The sequence below is a fragment of the Felis catus genome, chromosome B4, assembly GCF_018350175.1.
Source record: "Felis catus isolate Fca126 chromosome B4, F.catus_Fca126_mat1.0, whole genome shotgun sequence".
Lineage (NCBI taxonomy): Eukaryota > Metazoa > Chordata > Mammalia > Carnivora > Felidae > Felis > Felis catus.
The window spans coordinates 50,825,879-50,852,537 of NC_058374.1; the positions used below are offsets into that span (position 1 = coordinate 50,825,879).

General features: G+C 33.7%; 1 long non-coding RNA gene across 2 annotated transcripts in view; it reads left to right on the plus strand.

Moving 5' to 3' along the window:
• The window catches only part of LOC123386546, a 441,703-nt gene that overhangs the window by 145,684 nt on the left and 269,360 nt on the right, over positions 1-26,659 (plus strand). For both annotated transcript variants that reach the window (XR_006600567.1, XR_006600568.1), the window contains exon 3: positions 1,989-2,103. This is a non-coding gene — a long non-coding RNA (uncharacterized LOC123386546). The remainder of the gene's footprint in view (positions 1-1,988; positions 2,104-26,659) is intronic.

A 26,659-nucleotide genomic window follows, 5' to 3' on the forward strand; every position in this document is an offset into this window, starting at 1 on the left:
CTTAAAATTTATGTTATTGACAGCAAAAGAAAATAGTTGAAAATAAGCTTACATTTGAATATGCTTAGTATTTTATGCATTCTAACGTATATAAAAAAATCACTAAAGTACTTGTGTTTCACTTTATAAGCATTTACTACAGTCATGGCTTATAAATTGTTTTTGAAAACTTAGGGGTAACCAAAATGAATTAGGATTATTATTGTCATAATCAGTACTAATTAGAATCAAAATGTAGGACTATGATGGGAAATGCATAATAGTAGTAAGATTCTAAGAATTATGCTATGAAATATTTGGAAAATTATAAGGAAACTTTGTACTCTACACTGATCATAACAATATGGTAGATGATGAGAGTAATCAAAATTCCTTACATATCTCTGAAGAAAAAACTCAGTTCCATGAAAATTTGTCCATTTCTCATATTCTACTTAAAGTTATATTTTCAGGCAATAAAGAAAGGTTTAATATCAAAAAGATCTGAATGATGTCTAAAGATCTAATCCAAAAAGAACTAATCCAATTCTTACACATGAAGAACAATCTTATGCTTACAGTATTGAATTCTGAGATCATCTTTTCTTCATGCTTATTTCATTCATTAATTAAATTAAGTGAAATATTAATTTTAAGCTAACTCCACTCAGGCACATTGCCCTGTCAATTCTGAGAGAATAAAAGCAAATGTTTGTCTTGGATATCTGGTCAACTGAGAAAAGATTGTATTTGGTGTTAAAATTATTCACATACTTGCCAAATTTTCCATTTCTCTTTATTTGGTAGGCCTGACCTTAGGTTGTGGCTCTGGGACACATCTAGACTGAAATATAATTTGTTCAGGCCCTATTTTGTCAAGAGTGCTCCTCAACTTATAAACTGATTATATACGGTTTAGTCCTGTACTAGTAATATTGTATTGGGAAGAATTATTTGTTTATTTGAAATTTTAGGAAGAAAATAAAAAGATCATTTGAAAATGGCTGAATCATAGCAAAGAACAAAATATTTATCAATATATTAAATCCCTTGAGCATTATTAGTTGTGTGTGTGTGACCAGGTGCGGGTATACTATATCTCACACACACACACACACACACAGACACACACACACACACTCACACACACACACACACACACACACACACACACACACACACAGGACTAGGGTACTAACTTCCACGCTTCCACTCCATACGTCTTTAAGCAATGAGCTTTGCTCAAAAGTGGGCAAATATGGGAGTGCTTGGGTGGCTCAGTCAGTTAAACGTCTGACATTGACTCAGGTCATGATCTCCCAGTCCATGAGCTGGAGCTCCACATCAGGCTCAGAGCCTAGGGCCTGCTTCAATTCTGTGTCTCCTTTTCTCTCTGCCCCTTCCCCGCTCATGCTCTGTCTCTCTCTTTCTGAAAAATAAGAAACATTCAAACATTTTTTTAAAAAGTAGGCAAGTAGATACTCATGTCAAGATTGTCTCCTGATCCTTGTGTTCTATTCTCCTTGATTGTGCATTGCATGCTCATGCCATGCTCTCTTCATGCTAATCCATACCCCATAGGAATAAGAGAGGGAGAAGTCACTTCCTTGTATAGTAAGAGGCCACTCTGTGTAAAAGAGGTCCTATGGTTAATATAAAAACAGACAAACAAACAAACTTATCAGTATTCATTTGCTGTTGATCAAAGTTGGGGTTTAATTTTTCACACATCTATATCAAACTATTGTATCTATTAGTAACTTATCAGTATTCATTTGGTGTTGATCAAAGTTGGGGGTTAATTTTTAAACACATCTATATCAAACTATTGTATCTATTAGTATTTTAATATTTCTATTACTACATAAATCTCTTTGAGTTTGGGAAAGCTGTGTCTTCATATGTTTCTTAAACTTTATGTGCTATAAATCACTTGATAATATTGCTAAAATGTAGATTGATATTTAGTAGGTATAAAATTTGTCCTAAAAGTTTGCATTTCTAACAAGGAGATCCCAGTGCTGCTGCTCCTGATATACATTCTGAGTATCAAGATCACATGGGCACTCAAAACAGCTCTCTGCTGCTGCTACCAGAGAATACCCTTTCCCTGTGCTTCCTGTGGTGAGTGAGCAAAAACATGTGTATGTATGTGTGTGTAAGAAGAATATCAATAAGAGAAAATTATAACTTACCCTGGTTTTTCGCTTCTGCTTTGTGTACTAGCATAAAATGTCTTGCTCTATTATTCAGCAATTCATTTTCCCATGAAGCAACATCTCCTCTGGATAAAGCAGGTTGAGGTGTTACCATTCAGCCATGTTATGCTACAAATATTCTGTGATTCATTTACTTGATAGTCATTTATTTTGGAGTACATTTTAGAAAATATATTGGGCAATAGCTATAGAGTGACAAGTGAGACTTGATCCCTTTATTCAATGAATTCACATCTAAGTGGAAGGGACAGACATGATAAGAAAAATAGTAGTATTGAGTTAAATACAAAGAACTATATTAGCACAGTGGAAAAGTTAAAAACTGCGTATATGGGATTCAGGAAAGTTTCACAGAGGATATGATATTATTCTGAGACCTGATGAGTAAGGAATAATATTCAGGTAGCAGAACAATAAGGAGCAGTCTTCTTTGTGGAGGTAATAACACTTGCAAAGGCAAAGAGGCACTAAAATGCAGGTGTACTCGAGGAATCACAGGTCACTCAGGGTGATGGTGGGGAGTTGGCCAAAGGCAAGGCTAGAGAAGTAGGCAAAACATCAAATCGAATGGATGATTTCTAAGAAAGATGAATTTTTATTTCATAATATCAAATTATGCAAATGAAAAACAATGGATTCTGAACTGAGCTGGTATCAGTGAGGATACTGAAAGATACTCTAGAGGTGGAAGTGACAGGACTTTGTGGTAAATTGGACGTTTGTGTAAAACTGAGGAAAGAGATGGTTTTCGAATTTCAAGTCTAGTTAATTGGGTGGGATATAATGGTATTTGTTAAATAATTCCGTATATATAAATGCAGGAACTATTTTGGAAGTAGTGATAATGAGTTCATTTTTATCTTGTTGAGTTTGAGCATTTTGTAGGAAAATCAGACAGCTATGTAGCAGGCGGTTGAAAATATCTAGCTTAACAAAGTACATATGGAGTCTGGAAGTTGATTCTTCCCATTAACCTGGAATACCTTGAGTCTTCTCTTTGTAACTCAAAAATGCTGTTGTGGTGCATGACTCTGCTGGGCAATATATAATGTCAACATTCATAGTAGTTCTGTTGAGTTTCTTTAGAATTTGAAGAGACCAAAGGCTAAGATTATAATAGTTTTTTTCATGACGTCATGTAACAGCAAGTGTAATTTAACTATTAGTCCAGTCCAGTGTATTTATAAGGAAAAATAATTTAAGCTATAGGCGTTTTCTCATGCGTTTGATATATGTATACACTTTGAATGTTATTTTAGAATTTACTTTTTTGTTATAAGAAAAAAAATGGGTTTAACATTTCTTTTTAAAAAACACTGAAATATATTGGCTTTTTGACACTTAATCCTGTCTAAATATTTTTAGACCTCATATTTCAGATTAGTGGTTTATATCATGGTATCAGGAAGACTAGAGAATATTAATATATGGCATTATTTGATCATAAATAAATAGGTGAGCAAGAGTGACAGTTGACCCCAGCTAACAATGACCAGGTGGAATGAAAGCTCCTAGCAATTCTGTTCCTTGACTCAACTTTTGGAAGGTGGCTCCTCAAATAGTAAATGATAGGTTTATATGGATATAGTAGCTATACTATTTATATAAGGGCTTCTGATAAAGTGTGACTGCTAAGGTGACTTCATTTAGAATTGAAAGGAAATTGAAAATGGGAAAGGCTGCAGGTAAAATTGGATATTTGGGGACAAAACACAACGATTCATACTAGTAGTGAGCTGGTAGCTTGTCTGCAGTCATCATGCAAAGCAAAGAATTATCATAGCTTGTGATTATTTTTATTTACAGACACATCAAACTGATGAGATGAGGTTTACATTTGCTCTACTTCTTTGTTTCCATCTGACTGTCATTTCCTTTCAAGATTAAATAAGAAATTTATTGAACTGTAACATCAAATGCTTATTAGTAAATTACTGGGTATTATATATTTATATTTATATATTTACACATATACTACCTAAATCTGCCACCAAAGCTTCTAGTAACTTTGTATAACTCTGCACCATTAATTTCTTCAGAGTGACATTCTGATGTGAGCTGAACAGATGGAATTGCAGGATTGTTCTAGCAAATTTATCATAAAAAATGCATCCGACACCTGTGTAATTTGCCTAATCATTTTCCTAATAAGCTCCCACCATTAATTATGCACGATTTCCACAATGCAATCAAGATAAAAGTAAATCTGATGACTTAATACCCTTCAAAATAATTGGTTCACCCAACACAAGGCCTCCTTTGCTTTCCATAGCCATTTTAGTTAATTAGAAAAAGGGTGCACCCTGTTGGAGTCAGCAGAACGGAGGCTGATCGCTTGGTGGGAGGTAGACCTGCTGGGTTTTTGGGCAGGAGTCAAGGATATTAACTCGTGAAAGAAAAGAAGCGAATTTTGCCCCTTCCTCTTCTCTTCTTTCCTTCACAGTCCACCCCCCCCCCCCCCCCGCAACCCTGCAACTTCCCTGTCTCCCCCACCCACCCCAGTAGCAAACAGATGCGATTAGTGTTCTTCAGCCATCAGAAAACTGACTGCAGGACTCTGCGGGTCTAATGAGAATCAACTTTTCCGAGGCTGCTGTCTTGCGGTGCAGTCCACCTGTCACATCATTAGGTGCAGCATGTGCCTTGAATTCACTTTGCTAAATGAGATTTACAGGCCCCAGTGAAACCCATCCTGCAGCATCCCTGCTTCAATTAGCTAAAGATTAATTGTCTGAGAAAGGGAATGAAAGTTTTACTTCAACTGACCTGAAAAAAAAAAGGTAAAAAAAAATGTATGGTTCAGGTATCCCACATAGGCCCCAGGCAGTGTGGAAAACGTGATAATTTAAAGGTGCTGCAAATTTCCTACACCTCGCCTGGATGGATGAAATTAACTAGCACTAAAAGCTGTCAAATTAAAGGTTGACTTCCAGATATTAGCACCTTAAATGTCACCGAATATTCTTTCTTTTTTTTCTTTTTCTTTTTCTTTCTTCTTCTTCTTTTTTTTTTTTTTTTTTTTTTTTTTTTTTTGGCAAACATTCATGTCAGCACACCTGCACATGCACACAAACATTTTCTTACTGCTGTTCCTGCTAACTGCTTGTTCGTGCCCAGCCTGGAGTTACTTGCTATAAATCTTTGATGTAACCATGGCTACAAAACAACTGGCAATTACAAAATTTCCTCCATTTTAATGTTACACTAATTATATTTGAATATGTTTTAATATAGATGAAGGGTTGGAGGTGGGAAAAGCTTCTCAAGAAGGGCAGAAAGGGGGGATCTTTGCTCCCATCTGCCACACGTTCCCGGTGCTAGTCAGACACACAGAGTTTCCAAGTGCAGGTATATCACCCATAGCTAGAATTTCTTAATTTCTAAGTCTTAAGGCAAATTATGGAATTTAAAAACTTAACATTATGGGGAATGGTCTAAAGTGAGTGGAGAATTTAATTAATTTTTAGCAGTGTGGTATATGTCATGATTTAGTGCGATTTAGATAGAAGATAAGAAAACTTATTCTTAGCTAAAGTTGTTTTTAACTAACAAAAAAGTTAACATTGCCAGTTTTTAACATAAGTATGGCAGCAGCAAATTCACTTGGCTACAATGGCAGATGAAACGCACAGTCATGAGGGAAGAGTGAACATCCTCCACGTTTGGGGGCAGAGGTTATCAGGGGTACTTTCATTCTTCAGTTCGCTTTTAGCATATTTCAACTAATTACAACTTGTTTCTTCCAATTTAAATTTGCAGGTCATAGCATGTAATTTTAATTAATAAAATTTCAATGCAAACATGCCTGGGAAAAATCTTTAGCAAAACAGCACGGAAATAAGATAATACTAAATATGTAAGCACAGTGAGAAAATGGAAAACCTGGCATGCCTGTACTTTGAATGTGAATTTCCTGTCACCCACATTAAGAAATTACAAACAAGAGCAAGAAGACAAAATGATGATCTAATCAAATTTTTAAAATTCTTGAATTATTTTTAATATAAATATCATAGTCTATTGGAAATATGCATTTGAATCCCCAACTTTTATTAATGGCTCTCACCCTCAGTGTATATTTTACTGTGAGTTATTGACTAACAATAGGATGAAGCCTGGAGACTTGAAAGTTGTATAAAAGATTGTTTCTGTTTTTTTTTCTTATGTTTAAAATATGTGTATTTTATTACTTCAATTATGCATATGCACTTGCAAATATATGTACATATGTATATATGTGTGTAAATAGGCAATTATAAATTACATTTTAAAATTTAATATAATTATTTTCCTTAGTAGGATACTTATCCAGAAAGTTCAGAGATTCTTATTCCAGGATTCAACTCCTCACTTATAAAATTAGACAAAAGCTGAAAAACTATGTGTGTTATAACCTCCTCCTGACCATGAGTTTTTCTATGCCTATGGATCTTTTATAGTTGAAGGTTCTCTGTTTCTTAAACCCAATAGGTAAGACTTAATCAAAGAGGATAAGACAGGAAATACTTCTCAGAGCAAAAACCTTCTTTTTTTATGTTGATAGAATTATGTGCTATGTTCTTAAAAGAATTCTTTGCAAAAGGATGCTTTATACTAGTTACCTTTATTTTTTAAATTTTTTAAAAGCTATATTCATGTTTGTTAGTCTAGCCATTAGAATTGTGATTTAAAAGAAAGGTATTATGCTCTTTGTGTCCTCTTCTCTTTCTCTAAATGCCCATATTTACATAATAACATCCAACGTGCATCAAAGGCTGTGTTTCAGACTCAGTTGTAAATACTTTTTTACAAGTGTTACTTCATTTAAACCTTACCACAGTCCTATAAATTGTGTTATTTTGCCACTTTTACTGATGAGAAAAATTGAGTTACAGGTAGTAAACACCGTACTCAATACACCTTTGTGAAAGCAAGACTAGGATTCAAACCACATTCTATTGATTACACTCCACTTTGGCATGGTAAAACCCGCATCTATTGAGTTTTGTTTAAAACTAATTAGCCTAACTGCTTCCATGGGGATTTGACAAAAGATGAAACTACAGTGATTTATATTTCATGGGTTTGGGTCCAAACCAATGAATGGTTGGACCAAGTACATGTGTTTGTGCACGCGTGTGTGTGTGTGTGTGTGTGTGTGTGTGTGTGTGTGTGTGTGTGTATGTGTGTGTGTGTGTGTGTGTGGTGAGTGAGGAGGCTGAGGGACTTATTTGAGAATTACCACATAGATAGTTTGATATTTAATTGAATCCTGGGTGCCATCACCTCCATAGTTAGGATGTAACATCCATGGTTATGGGACCTTATGAATTTTACCACTGCTTAGGTTTACCAGCTTGTGTCTTTAACATGTATTTAAGCACCATATACACAGATCCAATCTTATAAAAGATGATCAAAAGCAATATAAAGAAACTACACAATCTTACTGAGAAGCATAAAAGAATTCTGAATATTTGAATGGTTCCAGTTATTCATTAGAGTATATATTGAACACAGTTCTGATTAAAAACTTAGTAGAGATTATTTGGGTTTGGCATAATAATTTTAGAGCACATCTGGAAAATTAACTTAATGAGACCAACCATTAGCATTTTGGGGAAAAAAAGTAAAAATAAAAGATATTCCCTACTAGATAATAAATCATACAAAACTGTAATAAGAAAGTGCTAATTGCTAGGAATCGAAATAAAGATCAAAAGAGCAAAATTGTCCAGAAGCAGAAAACCACGTATATAAACTTGTACAGATAAAGAGGATGTCATTTTTAAAAAGAGAACCACAGGCCCCACATGGAGTCACTTGTGTTAGACCCACCAAATCGGGGTTTAATACCTAACCTAATTGCAGTTTCAACCTTCCACAGTTGTGTAATCTTAACTGGCCAGTCTGAAATTTTTAGGTTAGCGCCTGTGAGGTGATCCATGTAATAAGACTCTTTTGTCCCTCAGAGGGGAGTAACCTTGTTCAAAATAATCCTTATTTTTGTTTACGACTTCCTTGCCCTGCTTTAAAAACAATCCCTTTCTGTAGCCCTTTGGAGCTCTCCTGTATTTGCTGCATGGAGTCCTGCCCCGTTCATGAATTATTTAATAAAACCAATTTGATCTTTAAATTTACTCGAAATTTTGTTGTTTAGCATCATCAAAATTCATCAGGGAATAGAAATATAAATCAATAGACAGTGATGTAACAATTAATTAGTGACAATTTTATATTTATACTAAAATAGATTTCATATTATTTGAGGAATTCAGTATGTCAGACATAAGTAAAAAGGAAGAATTGATTTTGTCCCAAGGAAGAATTTTAAAGTATAGAAATAGAGCTCACAGAGAAAAAAATTACAAATGTAACTACACTAAACACTAAATCTCCTATGTATTACCAAATACAATAAAAAGACTAAAAGCCAAAGTTAGTCTGGTATTAAATTTTTTTAAATTCTAAATAATAGAAAAATATTAAGACTATAAAAAATTGAAAACAAATAACTGTGAAAGGATATTCACAAAGGCAATTCACAAGGAATAAAGCAGTTAAAGATGTAAAATCTTGTTAAACAGAAAAGTTAAAATATCACATTATCTTTCACCTTCAAGATGGAATTTAAAGAAAATGGTCATACCAAAAGACAATTAAGGGCATTTAAAATAAGTATTAAAAACAGTGTTTGCAATAATAAAAACATATATTTTAAACAAAATTTGGCAACAGAAATTAAAGTTTTAAAAATGTTTATACCCTTCTATACTGAACAGTCTTGCTTCAATCATACTATCATAATAAACTAACCAGTACCTTTTGACAGAGAGTAAATAATCTAAGCCTTCAGCAAAAGAAAGAATTGTTTAATGAATAGAATTCATCAGTTTAAAAATGAAATGTTGCTTGTGTAATGCATAAGAGAATGCTCAGAATTGGTTTCATAAAACTAGTATAAAACACCACAAAACATCTAAAATAAACTGCCTGCGGAAGTCTGCATATATGTAAAACAGACAAAAATGGTTTAAAAATGTAGTAGAAGAGCTGAGATTTGCAAACAATCTAGGTTTGGAATCCTGCCTTACCACTTTAACTATATGTATTTGGAAGGTTGCTAATTCTCTTTGTATCCCAGTTTTCTCATCTAAAAAATGGTGATGATTACCTGTACCTTATAGTTTTATTGAGTTTAAAGTAGATTAACTATGTGATATGTTTCGCACAGGGCCAGGCACTAAGCAAGGGTGCAATAAATGTTATTTACTATCATTGTTTCTAGATGGTTGGATGGTATTAGGAATATTTTTCTCCCTTTTAAAAGCTCATGAAATATTTTTATAATAACATTTTGACAAGCTTATTTTTTTAAGTTTTATTGAAAGGAAACATGTATTGGCTACTCAAGAGTGGCAGCATAACTGGGAAGTAATACGTATAGATGAAAATTCTTTCTCTTTTTTATTTAGTCCTTTGTCTATTAGCTGTAAGTCTATTATATACAATTATCTTGTTCATTTATTTATTCATTCCACAAATTATTATTCAGTCTACTAAATACCAGTCAACAGTCTAAGTCATGGAAACATATCAATGAACAAACTATTTCCTTTTCATTACACAGCTTATATTCTATTGAAGGAGACAGAGAATTAAAAACAAAATAGAAAAACAGATCTACATCATATGCCAATAAATGCTAAAGAGAGAAATAAGTGGCAAATAAATTTTTACAATAATTGAAGAGATGGTTTTTAAGGAAAGACCTGATTAGATATTTTATTTATATTAAACTCATTAAATCAAGAAAATAAGAACTGTCCAAACTTTATAATCATATCTATAAAGCAAAAAGTTAACGTAATGGTATAGTAAAAATATACTATGAAATTTAAAAGAGATCATAACTGTATTTTTTGAGTATGCAGATAATAAATATTTTAGTAGATTTAAATGTGATTTCAAATGTAGTTTCCTCTGTGTGTGTGTGTGTGTGTGTGTATACATTTAGTTTTAGTGTAACAAAGCAACTTGTACACTTTTATTTTTTTTTTTTAATGTTTATTTATTTTTGAGAGATAGGGACAGAGCATGAACAGGGAATGGGAGAGAGAGAGGGAGACACAGAATCTGAAGTAGGCTCCAGGCTCTGAGCTGTCAGCACAGAGCTCAACATGGGGCTCAAACTCATGAACCAGGAGATCATGACCTGAGCTGAAGTCAGACGCTTAACCGACTGAGCCACCCAGGCGCCCCCAACTTGTACACTTTAAAACTGAGCATCATCTTTCCTTTCCAGTGAAGCAAAAAGAAAATTTAAAAGTAAACAGGAACAAAATTATAAGAGAATGTCAATTCCAAATAAGATCCTGTGGGTTCTGCTGATTCTCCCATCAAGTGGCAGGGTTCAAATTATCATTAGGAGAGAATGTTATTTTAAAAGTGTCATCTTTAGCTGCAAGGATGTCCATTAAACATCACAATTAGACATGCCAAAGCAGAAGCCATGTGGTCAAAATGCCCATTTAACCCACCCAAACATTTCAAACCCACTCTTTGCTGACCTTCTGTAACCCAATTTTTTTAAGTTGTTTTTTTTTTCCTTTTAAACAAGAGAAAGTAGACTGATACATGTTGGTAAATGCTAACTGTCCATATTTACCCAGGGACACAGTGTAATCTCTGAGCCCAATATACAGAGAAAGGAGAAAAAAAAGCTAGAATTCTATGAACTACTACACAGGAGCCTAGCACCCTCCAGCTTCCAGCAGAGATAAGGGAGCAGAAGGTTTTTCTTTTTTCCCACAGAGCACAGTGGTGTTGACTCCAGAAAGTTTTGTTGAGACAGGAAGAGATAAAGTGAATTTGGAACAGAAAGGGATAGAGGTTCTCTTCCCACGGTATTCTGCTCAAGGTATTTCCCCCCAAAATAAGTTTGGAACCGTGGTATAAAGGAAGAGAAAAGAAATTTCAAAAAACAGGGCGAATGAGCACAAGAGGAAAAGGAGGGAAAAAAAAAAGGACTGCAAATTGCTCCGGGGGACTGGAGATAATTAAAAAAGGAAGGCTGTAATCCATCAGTGTTCCATTAGTCATTTTCTCCTCCACCCTCCTCTCCTTCTTCTCCCTCATCATTGTTTCATCTTCTATATCTTCTTCCCCCTCATCATTGTTTTCATCTTCTTTACCTTCATCTTTATCTCCTTCTTCATCAATATCTTCCAGTCCTTCATCTTCATCATCTTCTTCATATCCTTCCCCTTCTTCATCATCCATATCAGAAACCAAGTAGTAGCTCCTCAGTCCAGCTCACTGTGCAATCTCCCCAAGCAGCCTCCTCCTCCACCTTCTCCTCACAGCGAGGGCTCAAATGTATTTTCTATTAATTTATTAAATCAAATTTTTAATTCTCTTTTTATGCAGCTTTTTAGAATTAAAAAAATATATAATCATTTATTTTTGAGAGAGAGAGAGAGAGAGAGAGCATGTGAACAGGGGAGGCGCAGAATCTGAAGCAGATTCAACCTCTGAACTGTCCGCATAGAGCCCAACAGTGGGGCTTGAACTCCCATGACCTGAGCCAAAGTTGGATGCCTAACCAACTGAGCCACCCAGGTGCCCCTCTTTTTATATAGCTTTAAGTAGATTGTTAATGTATCACACACACAATAGTGGCAACAGAAACCAATAATATTTATTGAACACTTATTATCACCTAATATATGCTGAAAGCAGTCCTTAAGGAAACACTAAGAAGATGTTGCCAGTATTATCCCTACTCTACAGAAGAGGAAAACAAAGAAGATAATTTTTTTTTCTTCCTCAAAGTACAAGTTTGTAAGTGATGGTGTTGTAACTAGGACTTGGTCTTTCAGATATCAGAATCAGTTACTTTATTGATGGGCTATACTGCTTTGGGTTGAGCATCTGAATACATACAAGATATTTCCAGTTTAACTAAATCCTTCCCTAATTATTTTTTTTAATCTCAAAAATTCAAACATTAAATCAGTCATTTGAAAAAAAATCCTAGCAGATTTGGCTGCAATACAATAATTAACTGCTTCATTGGCTTTAAATGTGAATGAGGGTTTGAAATAATTCAAGTGTTAGTCCATTCAGCCTAATCCACAACTTCTAGGAGGTGAAGTTCTAACTTTTAAAGGGAGAGATGAGTTACATATATTAACATGTCCTAGGTTTTTTATATAGATAAGCAGATTATATAACGGGGCAAATAAACCAATTAAGTATCTCATAATAATTTTAATAGTGTCGTACTAACAACAAATAAAAATACTTATATTAGGTTTTCACCATATGCCAGTAGCTATACTTTTCATGATTGACATGCATTTCTTCAAGTTCACAACTCCATGGAGTAAGTAGTATTTACCAACAAGCAGACCAAGGCATTGAAAACGTATGTAGTATGACCAACTCCTCCCAACTGCTTGACCTGGAGTCAGACTTTAAACTCATATCTCCCTCGTAGTAGTAATACTTCTAGAATGAAATCCAGTTCTAGAGATGTAGCATCATTATCTGCATAATTTTAACTATGTCCTGTTTACTTTTTTAGTACATAGACATTCCTACAGAATGTCACGCGTAGCTCTGCTAATCAAAAGGGAAAGGGATAACTCCAAGCACACTTGAAATTATATGACTTCCTTAATGGTCAGATCTTAAGCTGTGAACTAAGGGTGAAAATATGACTATGTTTACGGGAGAATGGAATACATGTGAGTAGTAATGAGAAATTATAGAAAATCATTCATTTAAGCATATCTTTTTGTACAGTGATTAATATATAACATAACTGACTTTGGTTGTTTAGATAACCGTCTGTCACAAATGTTAGGAAGCACTTACTGTTTTGGTATGAATTGGGTTGTAGTAGGCTAAATAGCATGACTATTTTGCAGGAGTATTTAATGTGTAAATTGTTTGTTCCTATAGACTTGTATCATGTTTTGTTTTCGTTTTTGTTTTTTTGGAAATGTAACCAGTTAATCTCTTTTTATCTCTCTTTATTAAAGTGTATAATTTTTGCCCCTACCACCTATTTAATTCTAACTCCTATCTCTGAAGTAGACATAAATGTATCTGGTAAGTAGATATGTGATGTGCCAGTGGGTACTAGATACAATGAATAGCTTTTTATTTCCAAAAAGTACCATCCAAATATCATCTCATGAGTTCTACTTTACTGTCATTTGTTTTTGCAAAATGGCTCAATCGCCACATGGAAATGAATCGAGAAAACCATTAAAATGGGAGCATAGGGAGTGTAGGGAAAGAAAGTAGAATGTTGCTTTCTTAATATCTGGGCTTAAATCCAATGCTTTGGTTTGCTGGTTGGCACCTTTGACCGGTACTGAGGACCCTAAGCATAAGCAAAAAAATCTTCAGTCTCAGTGTGTCTTTTACATCAAAAACAAGGCATTTCAAGTACAGTATGACTACATTCCAGTGTACTTTTGGAATACTCTAATAGGTTTTCAGATTGATTGAAAGGGTCTTAAGGTGATGGACACCAAGCAGCCTTATAAAGTATGTCAAAAGTGAAGTTGAAGGAGTGGGAGAAGAGCATTTTTCTTTTAGTTTTATACACTTACAAAAAAAGGAGAGAGAAACATCACTTTCTGTAGTATTTGTTTTTCCTCTGCTTTCTTAGCAGGAAAATTTAACACGCGCGCACACACACACACACACACACACACACACACACGTGTCCACTGGTGACTGTGGGACTGGAATACAATTACAAGTTTCCTCACAGCAGTAAACTCTCAACCCCAGCTGTGCCTTCAGTGGCATGAGCCAGCTTGATTATGCTAAAGCACCCCTGGATTCCTTCCTCTTTTGTTTCATTCCACCCAGGGTCTTAAAGCTTAAACATTTGACATGCTTGGGCAGTTTTCTCTCTAATTTCACCCAAGCCGACTGTGCAGAGAGTTTAATGTGTAGGTGTAGCCTGTAGGTGCAAGTAGCTTCTTCAGTATTTTTCTCCCTTCAGCCATCTGAACCCTGGATGCATTCCAAGTTGGAGTGAATCTATATTATGGTAAAAAGTTAAACCACATCACAAGAGAAATAATATTACCAGACCAAACTGATGTAGATCAATATTGGTGCAGGCATAGGTTGACTTTGAAGTTGCAGTTGAATGCCCTGGATTCAACAACCTAGAACTGAAAGTCTCTAGAAGATCAACAAATCTTATATATGGGTGCATTAAGTTTAGTTATGACCTTGTAAAACATGTAGTGAGAGAATATTCAGGCTAGCTTGTCCATATGCTAATTTCTCAATATTAATATTAAAGAACATATAATTATTTAATTTGGGAAAAAAACCTTTATAGAACAACAAAATTGGTCCCCGACTAGAATTTGGGGCATAGCTTTCAATCCTTTCCCTTTTTGATATACTCTGGAACTCTTTGCTACTTAGAGAAAATATAGTGAAACTCATTATTACTCAAAGAGTGGATGTATGAAGCACTGTAAATAGTGTCTGAGTCATCAAGGGACCTTCTAGTATCTTTGTAAATATGACAGAATACATACCATAGACTTCATTGTATGCCTGCTCTGCTGAGAAAAGAGATTATATTGATCTTATCCTGGCATGTTTCTTGGTCATGTCAATTCCTTTGTGAGTTTGCTTGGCATTAAAACATCTATACCTCAGAGAAGTTATAGATTTTTTTGGTAGAATTTCAAACCTAGAATGAAATATTTCAGAGATGGGAAGACACTGATGGCAGTTTATAGTTTTTGATTCTGTGATGTGTGTCGGGGGGAGGCCTGATGTATGTATTTATGTATGTGTGTGTATGTATGGAATTTCACAAGTAAATAGTGAATGGTGTGCCAAAAATAAAATGTGTCAGAACTTCCTTTGTGCAGTGGCTCTCATCTTTTATTGGCTACCTACATACAGGGAGACATCACATGTGTAGCAAACTCTTATGTACACCTGAAAAATCTACCCCTTTTTCTCTTCCATTAAAAATAGCATATTGAGCATATGTAAAGGGGATGATAGATTTCATAACAAACTTGTATAACATGCACTTTATATTTTAAGTAATTATTTGTAAACTTTGGTAATGTGAATCTTAATTGGCTCCTCCATAATGTATCACCCAAACCATCAAATAGTCACATCTCAGATGAGAATTGTTAAATCTTCAAGCAGCAGTAGGGAGAACATTTGGGACCATGAAGTATTATTATTTGCACTTCTTAAAATGCTTTATTTAAACATCATGATAAAAACGGGCTTGGTTCTTATAAAACTTCTCCAAGAATCATGGGTAGAGGTTCTTAGCTTCCTTCTGCGAACACTAATAGAGTAGTGACTATCACCTTGACATCATTTACACCCTCTGATTAGCCAGTTCTGGACTGTCATTCTGTCAGAGCCTCAGCAGTTAACACTGACTAGGAAGCTGATTTTCAGGCACCTGAAGTGGTGTTTTAAAGAGAATGGTAATGAGAGAGATAAATTATTCCCTGTCACAGTGCATTCGAAGTAAACTCTGTACCCACCATAGCAATGAAGAATTCCCCAACTAAATGTACAATGATCCTGATGGCAGTAATCTAGGCACAGGTGAAAATTGACTGGAGACTCAGGAGGAATAATATTAAGTTATTATATAAAGAAGAAGGAAAAGAGGTTCAGAGAAAGAAAGGAAACACAAGTCTTAGATTTAATTCTGAGATTAAGATGTGTGCCTATGAGAAATGACTTAACTTTCCTAACTTTTCATCTTCTCTTTGGTAAATGAAAGTGTTGGGCTAGAGCTGCAAATCACAATCGACTTTAAGAAATGTTAATTAATAGATCATGTAAGAATAAAGGTTTACTGGTAAAATGCATTTGCTAAACTCTGAATGAAACACACTCCACTGTGAGCCTGTATCAAAATGCATTATAACAAGGTAATGGGGGTAAACTATCTTGTCATAAGTTTTGCCTAACCCTATAGTTCTTGACTCTGGCTGGCTATGTGAAGCACCTGTGGAGTTTAAGGAAACACTCAGTACCCCCCTCTACATCAAATAAATAAGATTCTCCATGGATGGGTTCTGGGAATCAATAATTTAACAATCCCTGCCCACTACTACCTGCTTCAGGTAAGTGAGGATAGTATTAACCTTGGAAGCCAGAGTGGGGGGCCTCATCTAATCAGTTGAAGACCTTAATATAAAAACAGATTGATCTCCCCAAAGGAAGATGAATTCTGCCAGCAGTCCACCTACACCAAAGATTTTGGACTTGCCAACTTCCACAATCACATGAACCAAAATCACATGAACCAATTCTTTAAAATCTCTCTTCCTTCCTCCCTATCTTCCTTCTTTCCTTCCTTTCTCCCTCCCTCCGTCCTCACCTTTTCCTTCCTTCCTTCCTTCCTTCCTTCCTTCCTTCCTTCCTTCCTTCCTTCCTTCCTTCCTTCCTTCCTTCCTTCCTTCTTTCCAGTTTCTTCCTCCCCTCACACTTCCACCATCACCAAAGAATATCCCTTGATAACTTTGCTCATTTTTTTCACCAGCATAAGGATTATATATCAATCTGATTCTGCCATGAAAACCAACCACAACTCTTTGTTGCAATTATCTAATAGTATCACTGTTGGAAATATCTCTCCCTTGAGATCTATTTTTATTTTCTGTACCATGGGTAAGCAGAGTTTTTCTTTGAAGGCCAGAGTTTAAACATTTTAGGTATTGCAGACCATAGGACCTGTGTCGCAACTCTATCAGCTCTGCACCTGTAACATTGAAGCAGCAGCAGACAATATATAAATGAATGAATATAGGTGTTTTCAAAGAAAATTGTATTTGCAAAAAGAAATGAGTCAATTTATGTACAGAATGCAAACTATGCTCCAGATCATATAAGTATTGTTCTTTAGGTTTCTACTAGGTCTAACTGTAAAGTGTTTAATTATCAGTATATGAATCAGTACCTTTATATACTATGGTCCTGTTTTCTCTATTTCCCAATACTCAGGTAATTCTGTCATTATATCTAATATTTACCATGCATATAGATTTTCTTTTAATCTCTAAAGGTTTTATTTTAATTCAATCTGAACTTTAAATAAAATACTAACTTCTTTAGTACATTTAAATCCTAACTTCTTTAGTACATTTTTCTATTTATACTTGTACTTCTTAGTAGTCTTTTGGTCTCATTGTGGATTTTCTTCAGATTCTTTCTAATTCACAGGTGTTATATTATTTCTTTTCCACTTGTTAATAATTTTCATTTTTATAATAAGATTTAAAATATTCTGTAAAAAAGTTATCTCTTCTATTTTATAACATTACTTTCTAAGTCTTAAAATTAATTCTGTTTGAAAGAATATCAGCTTTTAGATCATGTTTATAGATTTTAACTCTTCTCCTCCCTATCAGATAACACATATGTTGGTGTAAATATGACAGTTCATCATCAGGTATAGTTTTGTGGCTTCAGATGAGACACTAAAAAAAGAAGGGAGAGAAATTTTATTTGATGTTTTAAAAAGTACATTTCATGGCAAAGTAAATTCAGCTGTTGTGTATTTTTTAAGACTTTTATATCCCTTTTCTTAAAGGCCATTGGTCACTATGAACGTGAAATCAATGGAAAGTTTTACTTTGGCATAAACAAATATTCCCAGTATTAATCAACATGTTTCATGATTTCTTGAAGGTAATGTTGCAGAGAAATCAGAGACCAGTGCAGTAAGATGTGTACTAGCTGTTATTCAGAAGTGAAGCTACATATTTTCAAGAATGTAGATTACATAGAAATTATTACTAAACATGTCTCGAGCTCTACTAAATGGAATAAACTCTTCTAGTGTTATTAAAATAATTTCAAATTCTCAATACTTCAGACCTCAACAAATTGGATATTAAGTAAAATGACTATAGAAAACAACTTGGTTTCCACTTTAATCTGTTTATTTGCTCATTTATTCATGTTCTAAATTTGGGTATACTTGACACACAATGTTACATTAGTCTCAGGTATACAACATAGTGTATTAACATCTCTGTGTGTTATGCTATGCTCACTATAAATGTAGCTAAAATCTGTCACTATTCAACACTATTACAGTATCATTCACTATATTCCCAATGCCCTTTTATTTCCATGACTATTCCTTCCATAACTAGAAGCCTGTATCTCCCACTTTCCTTCACCCATTTTGCCCATATCTTTACCTCCCCCTTCCCGCCGGCAATCATCAGTTTGTTCTTTATAGGTCTGATTCTGTTTTTTGTTTGTTCATTTGTTTTTGTTTTTTTGTTTGTTTTTAGGTCCCACATGTGAATAAAATCTTATGGTATTTATCTTTCTTGGTCTGACTTGTTTCACTTAGCATAATACCGTCTAGGTTCATCCATGTTGTCACAAATGGCAAAATTCTCATCCTTTTTTTTTATGGCTGTATAATAACCAGGTATGTGCATGCACGCGTCCACATGCGTATGCTTATGTACCACATCTTTATCCATTCATCTATAAACAGACGCTTGGGTTGTTTCCATATTGGCTGTTATAAATAATGCTGTAATAAACATAGGGGTGCATATATTTATCCAAATTAGTATTTTTTATGTTCTTTGGGTAAATACCCAGTAGTGGAATTATTGGATGTATACAGTATTTCTATTTTTAATTTTTTGAGGAATCTCCATGCTGTTTTCCACAGTGGTTGCACCAATTTACATTCCTACCAGCAGTGTACAAGCATTCCTTTTTCTTCACATCCTCACCAACACATGTTATTTATGTTTTTTTTTGGGGGGGGGTGGTTGTTCATATTTGGTTGTTTGTCTGCTTATTTTTTATTTATTTTAGCCATTCTGACAGTCTAAGGTCTAAGGTGATACCTCATTGTGGTTGTGATTTGTATTTCCCTGATGATTAGTGATGTTGATTGTCTTTTCTGTGTCTACTGAAAAATGTCTATTCAGGTCTTCTGCCCGTTTTTTTAATCACATTTTTTTTTTGGTGTTGAGTTTTGTGAGTTCTTTACATCTTTTGGATATTAACCCCCTATCAGATATATCATTGGCAAGTATCATCTCCCATTCAGTAGGTTGCCTTTTTGTTTTGTTGCTGTTTGTCTGTGCTGTGCAAAATCTTTTTATTTTGGTGCTGCCCAAGAGTTTTGCTTTTGTTTCCCTTGCCAGATGAGACATATCCACAAAAAATGCTGCTATGGGCCAGTGTTAGAGAAATGACTGCCTATGTTTTATTCTAGGATTTTTAGTATGTTTGTTTCACATTTAGGTCTTTTATGCATTTTGAGTTTATTTTTATGTATGTTGTTAGAAAGTGGCTCAGCTTTTGATAAACTGGAGACAAAATCTGATATTTAAATTTATTTCTTGTTCTAGACTAGTTTTTCCAGTTCATTTTTTTTCTTTTTGGTCATGAATTTTATCAAAGTATAGTTTACATAAAATAAAACACACTTATTTTTTTTTCATTTTAAAAGTTTTAATTTAAATTCCACTTAGTTAACATGAAGTATAATTTTAGTTTCAGGAGTACACATACTGTATTTCAGCACTTCCATACAATACCCAGTGCTCATCACAAGTGCCCTCCTTAGTTTTAAGTATACAATTTGATATATTTATATAATCTATAAGCGCTACCCCAATCAAGATACAGAACATTCCATCTTGCTAAAATGTTCCCTCCTGCTTCCTTGGCATCAATTTCACTCTTCATACTGGCCATCATAAATTTTTGATCTGATTGTTTTTGCTTATTCTAGAACTTTATATCAATGAAAACATATAGTGTGCACAAATTATGTGTGAATATTTTCATCAAAAAATATTTCTAAACGTCATCAAAGTTTTTGCATGTGTAAGTGGATTTGGCTCCTTTTAATTACTTAATGTGTTTTCATATATAAAGTGTGTATTATTGTGGTTAATATATAATTGGATATTGCTCTTTTTAATGCATTCTAATAGTTTATCTCTTTTGGTTCGTGTGTATAGTCCATTGACACTGAATAAAATTATTGGTATTGTATTTGTTTTTGTCTTTTATTTTTTCCTTTGAGATTACTTGAATATCTTTAGTATTCTGTTTTATCTTCTGTACTGATGTTTTGTTAAGTCACTTTGTTTTATGGTGAGTTAATTCCTACTGTGTTTACAATATGTGTTTTCAGTTTATATAATGTACTTTCAAATAATATTATACCATATGCATAGTTCTAGAAGAGTGCGTCTTTACTTCTCTTGTCTTTTGTGTTATTACTGTCACATATTTTACTTCCACAGATGACATATCTTGGAACTCAATATCTTGGTATTATTTTTTATCAAAACACTTATTTTTTAGAAGATTAAAAAAAACATGAAAACCCTTTATATTTATACATATAATAGGTAAATGTAACTTTTATTAGTTTCCACCAGAAAACATTTCTTCAACTGAAAGAAGTTCATGTAGTGCAGGTTGACGATTTCTGTATACTTTAAACTTTTGCCTGTCATTAAATGGCATTGTTTTGCCATAAATTTTGAAACATATATTCCTGTGTATAGAGTTCTAGTAAAACTATTCTGTAGTAAATTAAACGTTCCATTCATTGTCTCTGAATACTCTAATGAGTATTAAGTTGGTCATTTTAATTTGTTTTCCTTACATGTAATGTGTCTTTTTTTTCTATGTCTGCTTTAAATTTTTTTGATAATCATTTTATTCAATTTGAATATGCTGTGTGCTGGTGTAATGCTGTTTGGGTTTATTATGTTTCTTGTATTTGTGGATTCATATTTTTATCAAATCTGGAATTTTTTAGCTATTAGTTTATTTATCTGTCTCTCCCTTCCTTTAGGATACTCCAATATTATGGACATAAATACATATACATATTTTTATTATATATTATACATATATTGGTAGTATATATTATATATAATATTTTTATATTTATGTCATATAGTATATATGTATTTATGTTAGACTGTTTAATATTGTCCATTAAGGCTCTGTTGTTCACCTTTTCTTTTTTCTCTCTTTATGTTTTAGTTTGAATAATTTCTATTGCCATATTTTCAAGTTCATTTAGGTCTTTGGGAAAAACTAAGCTCCTATTTAGCCAATTCAAGCCAGATGATACTATTAGATGTTAAGTTTCATTTGACACTCCTTTACAGTTGTCATTTTTCTCATTACAATGTTATGCTTTGGTTTAAATATCTCTATATAGTAGTAGTAGAAGTCTGTTTTTTTTTTTAATTTTTTTTAACGTTTATTTATTTTTGAGAGGAAGAGACAGAGCGTGAGGGGGAGAGGGACAGAGAGAGAGGGAGACATAGAATCTGAAGCAGGCTCCAGGCTCTGAGCTGTCAGCACAGAGCCCTATGCGGGTCTCGAACTCACAAACCATGTGATCATGACCTGAGCCGAAGTCGGAAGCTCAACCAACTAAGCCACCCAGGACCGCCTGTTTGTTTGTTTTTAAGTAGGCTCCATTCCCAGTGTGGAGCCCAACGTGGGGCCCAAACTCACACAATCCTGAAATCAAAGCGTTGGATTGAGTCCAACGCTTAACCTACTGAGCCACCCATGTGTGCCTTTTTTCTTTTTTCTTTTTAAGTCATTTTCTGCTAATTGAATAATCCCTATAATTTCTAGTTCTGTTTCTACTGACTGATTTTTCTCCTTGCCGCAGGTCACATGTTTTCAACTTTTTGTCTATTAAATAATTATCGATTGGATCCTGGGCATTTGAATGTTAATCCTGGTGTCTTCCTTAAGTCGTTGGTATTGTCTGGTAAGCCATTAATTTAGTTGCCAATCACATTAATCTTTTTGAAACTAGATTTTATACTTTGTTAGTGCACATCTAGAGTAGCCTTAAATCTTCTCTTTAATGTTTGTTATCAGCCTTGACATTTCTAAGGTGTCCTCTGAAATTCCTGGATGCTCAATGAAGTATCTTTGAAGCTGTAGGATCTGAAACACATCTCATTGGATGTGATCTTGTGAACTCAGGTACTAGTTTGCTGTATTGTAGGTCTTTACTCATTACTTTTCTTGCCTGGCTTCACAGAGTGTCAGCCTTTGTATGTTCAGTTTAATATTCAGCCAGAGGTTGAAGTGAGATTCTTTTAAAATTTCTGGATATATCTTCCTCTGTGTAGCCACCACTTTTATGGTACATTGCCCTATAAATTCTAACCATCTTAGCCTTCCTTGTCTTAGAAAGGTTCTCCTCTTGTGCTTAGATTCTCTTCCTGAACTTTGGCCTGGATAGTGTCTCCAAAAAGAAAGTCTGGATATTGTAGGGTATACTTCATTTATTGTTCTTCTCTTAGAATTCAAGCTCTGTGCTTCCTGCCTAATATCTGTGAAGAGATTTTTTTACATTGTTTGTCTAATTTTCTAAAATTTTTTGTTGTCTTGTTTTATTTAATAGCAGTTGGGCTAGTCTAGTACCAGTGATTCAATCTTGGCCAGAAGCAGAAGTCCTGTCACTATTTTTGTTTGTCTTTTTGTGGTTTTTTGTGTTAGACCAACTTTTTTCTCATGGCCATTGCTTGCTAATACAAATTGTGATTTTTTTATATTGTGCCACTTCCCAAAGATGTTTTATCATGAAAAGTGTGTGTGACAGAACTCCTATTACCTCACCAGACTCCAGTTTTTTGAAAACATAGGTTGGGAAACACTAATTCAATAGCAAAGTCATTATTGTCAGTGTTTGTGCATAGGACTCATTAAAATGAGTGGAAAGTCTCAAAAAATCATTTAGAAGTTAATACCATTTGGGGCGCCTGGGTAGCTCAATAGGTTAAGCATACAATTTTTGATTTTGGTTCAGGTTGTGATCTCATGGTTCATGAGTTTGTGCCCCTCATCGGGCTCTGCACTGACAATGTGGAACCTGTTTGGGATTCTCACTCCCTGTCTTTCTGCCCCTTCCCTGCTCTCTCTCTCTCTCAAAATAAATAAACATTTTTTTGTAAAAAAGTATTATAGAAGTTGATACCATTTAATTTCTGCTTCATTTAGAAGTTTGTATTAACTATGTGACCTGCTTTACAAAAATAATGTAAAAAGTAATTGGCATAATAAATTGTATGATTTCTAAGAGGTATTAAAACATCTTATTCTGCTATAGATGTTAATATGCTCTTAGAATCTTTAAGTATTTTCACTGTTTCTCTTTACAGCCATCACTTCACACATATATCTTTTTATGTGTGTGAGAGACTAAGATCTATTATTTTAGCAAATTTAAATTATACAATGCAGTGTTATCAAATACAGTCTCAATGTTATATGTTATATCCATAGACCTTATTCTGAAAATTTGTACTTTTTTACCAAGCCCTTCCTATCTCCACCACCTCTTGGGCCCTGGCACTTTTCTACTGTCTATTCTTGTGAGTTTGACTTTTTCTTAGGTTTTACTTATATGTAATACTATGCTGTATTTGTTTTCCTCTGTCTGGCTTAATTCACTTACTATAATACCCTCAAGGTTTTATCCATGTTGTTACAAATGGCAAAATTTCCTGATTTTTCATGGCTTTATAAAATTCCATTGTATATATATATACACCACATTTTCTTCATCCATTCATCCAATGACTGACACTTAAGCTCTTTCTGTATCTTGGCTGTTATGAAAAATGCTACAGTGAACATGTGGGTGCATCCTGTTTTTATTTCCTTTAAGTATATGCCCAGAAATGAGATTGCTGGATCATATGGTAGTTCTATTTTTAATTTTGTAGAAAACCCCATACTGTTTTCCATAGTGAGTATACCAATTTACAGTCCTACCAAAAGTACACAAGGGTTCCCTTTTCTTCACAGCCTCATCAACAACTTGTTATTTTTGGGTCTTTTTGATAATAGCCATTCTAAAACTTATAATGTGTTATCTCACTGTAGTTTTGCTTTTCATTTCCCTGACGGTTAGTGATGTTGAGTACCTCATCATATACTTGTTGTCTATATAGATATCCTCTCTATAAAAATATCTATTCAGTTTCTCTGTTCATTTAACAATTGGATTTCTTTTGCTATTGAATTGTGTGAGTTCATTATATATTTTGGATATTACACTTTTATTAGATATATGATTTGCAAATATTTTCTCCAGTTCTGTAGGTTGCTTTTTCATTTTTTTGATGGTTTCCTTTGCTATGCAAAAGGTTTTAATTTGATGTACTCACACTTGTTTATTTTTGCTTTTATTGCCTTTGTTTTGAGTGTTAAATCCAAAGAGTCAGTGCCAAGACTGATGTCAAGGAGCTCATTGCCTATATTTTTTTCTAGGAGATTTACAATTTCATGTCTTGAAACTTTTAATTCATTTTGAGTTGATTTTCGCATATGATATAAGATAGGAATCCAGTTTCATTCTTTTTCATGTTACTGTCCAGTTTTCCCAACACCATTTATTGAAGACACTGTTCTTTACCCATTGTATATTCTTGATTTCTGTGTTGTAATTTAATTAACCATATATGTGTGGGTTTATTTGTAGCCTTTCTATTCTGTTCCATTTATCTATATCTGCTTTAATCCAATACCATATTGTTTTGATTACTATAGCGTTGTGCTGTAGTTTGAAATCAGGAAGATGATACCTCCAGATTTGTTCCTCTTCATCAAGATTTTGCTGACTATTCACTATTTTGTGGTTCTATAAAAATTTAGGGTTGCTTTTTCTATTTCTGTGAAAAATGTCACCGAACTTTGATGGGGATTGCATTTAATCTGTAGATTACATTGAATTTGTAGATTGCTTTGGTAGTACAAGCATTTAACAATATTCTTTTAATCTATGAGCATGGATTTATTTGTGGTATCTTCAATTTATTTCATAAATGTCTAATAGTTCTCAGTAATACATATCTTTTACTTCATTGGTTAAACTTATTTCTAAGTATTTTATTATTTTTGATGCTATTATAAATGAAATTGTTTTCTTAATTTTTTTCTTGCTAGTTTGTTATTAATTGGGTATAGAAATGCAACAGATGTTTGTATATCGATTTTGGATCCTACAACTTTACTGATTCATTTATTATTTGTAAAAGTTTTTGGGTGAAATATTTGGGTTTTCTATATATAATATCATGCCATCTGCACATAAAGACAGTTTGCTTCTTTGTTTTTAATTTAGGTGAATTTGTTTCTTTTTCTTGCCTAGTTGCTCTTTCTAGGACTTTCAAAACGATATTGAAGAAAACTGGTGAGAGTGGGCATCCTTGTCTTGTTCCTAACCGTAGAGGAAAAGCTTTCAGCTTTTCAGTGTTGAGTGAAATAAATCCCACTTGATTATTGTGTATGATCCTTTGAATATTCTATTGAGTTCAGTTTGCTAATATTTTGTTGTGGATTTTTGAATTATGTTCATCAAGAATCTTAGCATATAATGTTCTTTTTTGGTACTATCTCGTATAGTTTTATTTTATTATCAGGCATAAAATGTTTGAAAGCGTTTCCCCTCTTACATGTTTTGGAAGAGTTTGAGAAACACAGGTATTCTTCTATAAATGTTTAGTAGAATTCACCAATGAAGCCATCTGATCTTGGACTTTTCTTTGTTGAGAGATTTTGATTACTAAATCAATTTCCTACTCATGATTAGTCTGTTCAGATGTTCTATTTCTTAATGATTCAGCCTTGGCAGATTGTGTGCTGTTGGCAACTCATCCATTTCTCCTAGGTTATGTGATTATTTGACATGTAATTGTTCAATTAATCTATGATCTTTTTTTATTCCTATAGTATCAGTTGTAACATCTCTCCCATTTTTTCTTTTATTTGAGCCCTCTTTTTCTTTTTCTTGTCTTCTATTCTTTTTCTTGATGAGTCTAACTAAATTTTAGTCTATTTTGCTTATTTTTTCCCCATAACCAGCTCTTAGTTTCATTGATCTTTTATATTATCTTTTTAGTCTCTATTTCATTTGTTTCTACTCTATTTTTTTATTTCCTTCCTTCTGCTAACTTTGAGTTTATTTCTTCTTTTTCTCATTCCTTGACGTGTATAATTAGACTGTTTTTTGAGATATTTCTTTTTTCTTAATGTAGACATTTATTGCTATACATTTCCCTCTTAAAATGGTGTTTGCTGCACCTTCTGTTTTGTTATATTTCCATTTTAATTTATCTCTTTCAAGATATTATTTGGTTTCCCTTTTGATTTCTTCTCTGAACCATTTTTGTTCAGTAGCATGTTGCTTAACCTTCACATATTTGTGAATGTTTCATGTTTGTTTTCATGTTTGTTTGTTTGATAACTAATTTTTGGCGCACTATTCTTTTTCCAGAAAAGATTTATTTTTTTCATTTAGGGCATCTAACTATAAACTTTATTTTCCATGCTATATTCCTTCAATTTTCCCCTTTTGCTGACTCTTCTTTCCGTTAATACTACTACCTTTCATTGAAATCTGC